We start from the raw sequence: 8,537 nt of genomic DNA on the forward strand, positions 1-8,537 counted from the left end.
ATATATATATATATATTACATGCATGTATCATTAGGGTTAATGTTTTTGGTCACCTTACCTAGCTCTTATAGAGAAGTTCTTTCATTGTGAAATCATCAAGAGCAATTTTAATCAAAGCATTCGACATTCTTTTGATCTTTGTTTTCTTGTCATTTAATTCACGTTTTTATTATAGAATCTATCGACCTTAATTATTGTTATTACAGGATCCGAATCAGAACATGTTTGTATCTCATTTGAACGGTTCATCCATTAAGACTCAATATGATCCATTACAATCAATCGGAATTCATCGTAGCAGATAAAACTATTTTCACTCCTCTCACTATCATTTTGATTACCTTCGTTCCGATTTGCAAGAATTGTTCTGAGTACCTTCGTTCCAACGATTATAGTTGAATCCTTGCATATCATAACCATTTTCACATAGGAACACAAACCTGTTGTGATTTACTCCAATCCACTCCGATGTATTTCGATGCATTCTGATGCTCTCCGATCGACCACAACGGATCAAAATTGAACAATAACATATCTGTTCCGATCAGTAATCTCCAAGAAAAAAACGAAAACACATTATTTTTGGGGTTCTCGTGGTTTTTCTGTTGCGAAAAAAAATGAAAAATACATTTGTTTTGATATTTCGATTTTTCTGAGGCTTTCAAAGAATAAAGAACAAAGACGAAAATCTTTTTGTGTTTTTCTATTTTCTTGAGAATCAGACCAAAAAAAAATATAACAAATGAACGTGAGAAGGTTTTAAAGTGTTTTAGAGCAAGAAAAAGGTTATGAAACGAAGGTAAGAAAGGATTTATGAGAGTTTCAGAGTTGGAAAAATTATCTTCAAAATGCGAGATTCTGATGCATTCTGATCGATCGCAATGAATCTGAATTGAACAATAACTTTTGTTTGATTTGTAATAATCATTCTGAACGCTTTCGGTGCAAGACCAAAAGTCTGATTGATACATCACTCCGAACACACTTTCCAAGACAAACACAATTCCCAAAATGACTTTATAGCTCATACACGTTTCTTAAAACACATCAGTCAATAGTTTTTCATCGATTTCCAAGAACATTGACAGCTCATGCTCTCTTCTCCAAACACGTTAATAGTTGGATGCGACAATATAGAACCATTAAAAGTCAAACACAATTCTCGAGATCATTAATACATCAATTAAACTTTATAATCTTCATCTTTTCTTTAAAATTAATGAAAGGAACCACCTAAGATAATTCCCAATTTGATTCCATATGTCGAATTCATTTTGCTCCCCCTAAAAATTAGCTTCAATATCAACATGACTTTTTATGAACCCACTTGAAATTGAGAATCGATAAAAATGCCTTGCAAATTCGTTACCCTTTCGAAAAATATGAATTGAATAACGAAGTTCCAATACCACATTTATGAGAATGAAATGAACTTCTACGCTCTTTGGTAGGCACCAAAAAATAATCAAACATCACATTAAACTATCCATGAGACTTTTTCTCACTTCTTCAATACCTAACTTCGTCAACATATCGAATTTGAGAACCTTCGACAATTTTGGCTTTAAAATTAGACACCATACCAACATTAGATGATTTTTTCTTAGGCACCCAAGTTTTCTTTACTTTTCTCCTCTTCTTCTTCTTCTTGTTCTTCTTTTTTTTTTACTTTTTCGACTTTGAAGATTTGAAACTAAAATACACATCTTTCTTCACAACTTCAAAAATTCACTTTTGTATCACATTCTTTGGGTTTTGATACATTTGAAAATCTTCAATTTTGGGCTTTCTGTAAGTCACCATTACTTTAAATAAATCACAATACGAACAATATTAAATTTGATTTCCAATTGAAAAAAATATTTTCACAACTTTAGGAGATTTGCTATGAAATTCTCTTGTTGACAAATCAGATTCGCAATGTAAATATTCCGAATCACAAGAATTTCCCAAAACACCTAAATCCCCCTCAACATGAGCATTTAGAGTTATCTCCTTTTGTGGAAACTCAAGAACATCATGAAAAGTATGAACATCTTCAAGAAACCATTATGAACTTCAGGAACATCTTCAATAAATTCAAGAGCATGAAGATCATTTGGATATTCAATAAGTGAAACATATTTCTTGATGAACAATTCAATATTCTCTTTCCTCCTTTTTATTACCTTCCCAAGTTAACATATTCATCGTTATTTCAGTCAGAATTTTGTTCTTCAAAGAGGTTGAAATATCAATTTTCCAGAATCATCTTTCTTATTCCCATAAGAAAGATGACAAAGAAATGCTTGTGAAGGACCATCTTTCTTTTTATCATTGGTTGCGAAGCGTGCTTGTGATGATGATGGAACCTATCAAATTTGGTCATCAGGCTCCGATGAAGAAGAACTGCATCATCCTACTCATGGTAGCATGTATGCGAAACATGTTGGAGGTTATTTAGGAAAGAAGAGCATGGTTTGTGAAGCTTATTTTGAGGGGGAGCTAACGAAAGTCTTGTACATTGACTTAATTCATTGAATGGCTTTTGGTCCAAAGTTAATATGTTCATATCTGATTATCAAAGAATTCATAATTGATTTTGACTGGTCCTTGGAGAAAAACATGCATTGCAATTAATGGCCTCAGTTAACACATAACAGTTGGTTTGTTGACTTTTTAAGTATTCAAAACGGAGACCACTTGAACTACTGATCTGATAACACGTGTGTTAATGTTGGCTGTTGATCTTATCCATATGACACATGTTGCATCTTGATTGTTCTTGGTAAAAAGGCAACTTATATAAAGCAAAAAGCAACAATTCTTATGAGCATTAAATGGCAATGAGACGGTTATCGATGTTACTTGATTACACTGACTTCTAGCACTTGATGTTCAATCTTTAGGCTGGAGGGAGTGGCTCGCTAGCCACCTCGCCTCCAGCTCGCCAAGGTGTGTTAAGCCCATTCCCTGAATATGTGTTAAACATCTCACCATAAGAAAGTCTCTAATCTGCCAACGAGAGGAAAGAGAAAGGGGTTGGAAAATAAAGGCCTATGATTGGTTTCTTTCTTTTTTTTCCTTTTTTCTTTTTCTTTTTCAAAATAAAATTAACATAACATTAGATGCCACCACTCTCTACATTTTTGCTACCACTATCTTCATCCTACATGGCTAAAAAAAAATCATATGTGGCCTTAAAAAATCCTACATGGCAACATGCTAAAGATGTTACTACTCCTTCCAGCCTTATAAAGGATGATAAAATCGATAGTTGAAAAAGATGCTACAATTATAAAGAAATGATAATGGTTTCAACATGCTTGTTTCTCAAATTCACGTCGGATGCATTAGTTTCTTTTGTTATGTCACATCAAAAAAGGGATTCCTAGGAAAATGGGTTCGTCCGTTTGCGTGTATTGATAAATGCGTCTGGAAAAGCGAGTTTTGACTTTGAACGCGAGTTTAAGAAGCATGCATGAGCCTGTTGACATGTTTTGGGGCTCGTGTCCAGCTGTAAAGTCATTTTTAGGAAGCGTGTTTTGTTGCAAAGTGGAATTTTGGGTTCCGTGTCATCTGAAAAATCGTGTTGAAGCATCTGATTGAGTTTTAGGGAAGAACGAGTTGGGTTTTAGCTCAATCTTCATCATGGATGGTGCGTAAATTGACGGCTTCCCATTGATAAAGTGTTTTTGATGATTTGTCAATCTTTGGTTTGGATGGGGTTTTCATATCGAAATTTTTTCAAAGTTTTCGACATCAGAGTGCAAGTCAAACCTATTGGGAAGCTTGGAAATATGTGTGTGGGAAGGCATAAAAAGCATTGATTTAATGACGACGTTTAACCTTTTCCTCTGATTTTTGCTTTTGATAGCGAAGCTGTCCTCAAGGAACATTATATGTATCTCATTTTTTTTCTTCTCTTTTTTGTCTGATTCTCAAGAAAATAAAAAAACACAAAAAGATTTTTGTCTCTGTTCTTTGAAGCCTCAGAAAACCACAGAAAACTCAAAAAGATTTTTATTTTGTTCGTCTTTTTGTTTCAAGCCTCAGAAATACTTGAAAAACCAAAAAAATATTGTGTTTTAGTTTATTCTTAGAGGTTTTGGGTGTCAAGCTTTGCTCAAAGTTTTTGAGTAACGAAGTTTGTTCTGCCACTTCTCACTTGTGAAGTTTGCTTTAACATTTCACTTGCGAGGTATGCTTTAAGATCTTACTTAGGTAGTTTGTTCCGCCACTTCTCACTTGCAAAGTATGTCTCAATGGTCTTACTTGCGAAGTCTGCTCAAAGAACTTGCTTGGGAAGCTTGTCAAACATCTTACTTGTGAAGTTTGCTTGTAAAGTTTGAGTGTCGAATCTTTAAAGACTTGATTGCGAATGTACTGTTTATCCTTTTTCACAGATAGCGAATGTATTGTTCATCGTTCGTCATTGATAGCGAAGCAAAGGTTACTGTTCATTTTTCAACATTGATGATGATGTCAAAGTTTTCAGATCTGATACTTTTTTTTCTACATTTATAGCGAAGTTCGCATCTGACTCATTCAGAAGTTACTATTCCCATTCAAAGCTTCACACACCTTCGTTTTCGACATTCCTTCTGAACCATTAAGAAGGTCGATCGTTTCATATTTGATAAAATTTTCAAGGGGGAGTGTTATTTGTTTAAAGGGGAGTTGAAATTTTCAAATCTATATGCTTTGGTGGTAACATTTTTCAGATATGTTCCTATCTCTTATACATTCCTGAGTGCTGATGATTCTCACACTTTTAGGGAGAGAATGCCACAGGAGAAAATTGTGTTCCTCATCAGATCCAACATTTAGGGAAGAATGTTGAGTCAAGAAATATTGAATATGACTATGTGGCATTTATGATAGAGAATGCTGATATAGAAGCTTCTGTATAGAGAATATATTGATAAGGTGTATAGAGAAGTTGTTGAGAAGGTGAATAGAGAAGGTGTTGAGAAGGTGAATAAAGAAGGTGTTGATAAGGTGACTAGAGAATGTGTTGAGAAAGCAATAAAGAAGGTGATAGAGAAGGTGATTGGGAAGCTTCTCTATTGAAGTCCATGTAGAGGCGCAACTTCTCTATGGAAGGTCATAGATGTTCTCTATATCGATGGGAAGGATCTTTAATATATCTATGTATTTCAGTGTGCATTTTCATGTTGTACTTTAATAACTTAGTCACACTGTACATTTTGAGTATGTTGAGGGCACTAGTATAAATAGTGTTGTAGTCTTAAGTGTTAGTGAGAGAGAGTTCTTACATTGCCTACTTTTTACACTTAAGATTACCTTCCAAACATCAATTAAGCTTAAACATATTTATTTGCACCTTGTGTTCTTTTGATTATCGTTTGATTCGTGTTGATTGTTCTTAATTCCGCAATGTCATTTCAATAGGATCCTACATATCTACATAACTTATTGACCTATGTTATAATTCGATAAAATGCTGAAAGATTTATTTATTCAATTAAATAAGTATTGGTCACTTAACCGCTTGAATAAATCGGCCTGACATTATTCCTGCAAATTGTAGAATGAATTTTTGGGTTCTAATGTAAACCTACAACTGACACTATTAATTGTGAAAACCTCTGTAGAGCACTATGAATAGAGGTGCCTTAGCTATCACTATGCGCATACCTCTGGGGTAGCACTAGACTGTGCTGAGATCGTCACACTGCAAGTGTTGCATTCTGAGAACATTACCGACGCTTCATCGTCGTCGTAGGATAATAAGAAAATGAACAGTTACGTCTGTTTTGACATGTCGGTCGAAGATGGTAGCTAGCAACCACAGGTGGGGCTGTCAACCCGTATAGATCTATACTAAAGTTCCATGTTCCTCCTCGGATTAACGGTTATAACACAAAGGTCTGATACTACGTTTGTGTTCTTAGAGCATGAAGTATTTTTCACAAAGAAGTCTCGTTTTATCAAGTCTAGGATTTTATACATGTGCTTTAGTCACAAACTACTATGATAATTTTATTGACTAATCCATTCAAAACATTCAAGAAAGGATATAAATCTTAGGATTTTGAGAACATTCTTTAGTTAAAAACTACTATGGTAGTTTTATTGACTAATCCATTCAAAACATTCATGAAAGGATATCAGGCTTTGGATTTTGTGCACATGTTTTAGTCGCAAACTAGTACGATAGTTTTATTCACTAATCCATTCAAAACATTCAAGAAAGAATATCAAGCTTTAAAACTTAAGTTGTTAAGATTTCTATACTTAGAGTTTTTAAGCCTTACAATGATTTTCTAACAAAAGTTGGGCATCATAACAATTGCGTTTTGAATAATTCCATATTTCGACAACGGTAATATTAACCAAATCACATAGTTTAAAACTGTGACATCCCAAAATTCAAGACCAAAAATTTCATTTTGTATGCTAGTTAGGATGTATGCTTTAGAAAATTGAAAATGCATGTATAATTAGAGAAAACATAGATCTAAAGAATCTAGGGTTGCATGTGCACCATAAGGAGTGTTATAGTGCTCAAAACCCAACATAAACAACTACTAGTGGGCCGGCATTGGTGCCTTCGACCCACTCATACCGGGAAGGTAACTCACCTCAACTGTGTGCCGAAATCGTACCCGTCGGATAGCTCGGGACTCGTCTCCCTAAAACATAACAAGTCCCTTAGTTAGTTATTGGGTCCAAGTGAAACTCTCTTATGTCCCAACTTCTAATTCATGTCCCACTGCAAGGTCCCCTAGTCCTTTCCCTAATGGGCATTTTTCCCCGAAGGTCCAATCCATAATGAATTTAAGGCCCAAGTCCATTACATTAAGTTTAAAGCCCAATAAGGCCGAAAAGGCCCAATACCATAAATCTTAGTCCTAGGCCAAGAGGCCTTACTCCACAGTGGGCCATGAGGCCTAACAAATCCAGGCCCAATCTTCTAAGGCCAAAAAACCCATGTTAACCACTCTGTATGCGTACATGTGGCGTACCTGGAACGTACGCCTGGTGTGCGCTAGCGTTGACCAGAAGCGGGAAATTGACCCAATACGTGCATCGTACCAGGGGTACGCCCAGCGTACTGGCCAACTTCCTTAGAACTCCTTTTGTGACTTAATCCATTAAGTCCTAACGTCCAAAACATAGATCCAGGTCCTTTAAGACTTCCTAAACCATAAAGTTACAAACCTAATGTCTTTTCATGCATCGATGGGGGTTAAGACATGATTTATGTCCTTAAACATACTTTGTGACCATCTAACACTTGCATGGTTGTGGCTTAACCACCGAGGCTCGATTTTTATGACTCTAAATGCTTCCAAGATCTCAAAAGGATAACTCTTATGGGCTGGAGCTACCAGAACACAAGAAACCTCAACTATGAAGTCAAAATACACCTAAAACACCCCAAAATTTCAACTAAACATGAAATGGTCAAGTTTGAAGCTTAATACCTCAAATAAGTCAGTAAAGATGCTAATGCCCTATATCTACAAGCTCTTTTCAAGACCTTGCCCCTTCTTCAAACTTCTTTCTCTTCAAAACCACCAAAACAACACCAAAATGATCTAAATAAGTTCAAGATACATGCAATGGAGTTAGGTTTCAGTTGGGCACTAAGAGGACAAGGGAGGCTAAGAGGATAAGGGTTTTGAAGGTTATAAGTTGTTTAAATAGGGTGCAAATCCTAAAATATAGGGTTTGCATCTGGTCACCCTATGCCCAACGTACGCATGGGAGTTCCCCGATCTGCGCCTCATATGTGTACGCCGTGCGTACTCCCTGTACGCCCAACGTACGCTCCGCCCCAAAAATCCTAACATTTTTAACAATTATAGCTTGAATAAAAGGAATACAATACCTGATAAATCTCGAACGTTACAAATCTCACTGACTTGAATTAGACTTCATCCACGAAGTCTGCTGATCCTGCTGAGAATAACTCGGGGTAATGCTTCCTCATCTCGTCCTCTGGCTCCCACGTCCATTTCGTGCCCTTACGGTGCTGCCACTACACCTTCACCAGTTCTACTTCCTTATTTCTCATAGCCTTCGTCTTCCTGTTGAGAATGGCTACATGCCTCTCGATGTAGTTCAGGCGGTCATCCACCTGCATGTTCTCCAAAGGAGCCACTGCAGAATCATCGGCTATGCACTTCCACAGTTGTGAGACATGGAAAGTGATGTGGATCTGTCTAAGCTCCCCCGGATGGTCCAGCCGATATGCTACCTTGCCCACCCGGGCTACCACCCTGAAATGTAGGATATACCTGGGGCCTAGCTTTCCTCGTTTTCTGAAATGGATGACACCTTTCCAAGGTGACACCTTTAGAAGGACCATATCCCCAACCTGAAAATCCAAGTCCGATCGGCGTCTTTCGGTGTAGCTCTTCTGCCGACTCTGGGCCATTTGGACTCTACTCCAGGCCTGTTGGATCTTCTCCGTCGTCTTCAGTACCACCTCGGTACTCCCCATGACCGTCTGGCCAACATCACCCCAGCATATTAGGGTCCTGCACTTCCTTCCGTAAAGCATCTCGAAGGGAGGCCGGTCGAT

Source organism: Lactuca virosa, chromosome 4, assembly GCF_052849685.1.
Source record: "Lactuca virosa cultivar CGN04683 chromosome 4, Lactuca_virosa_CGN04683_v6, whole genome shotgun sequence".
Taxonomy (NCBI): Eukaryota; Viridiplantae; Streptophyta; class Magnoliopsida; order Asterales; family Asteraceae; genus Lactuca; species Lactuca virosa.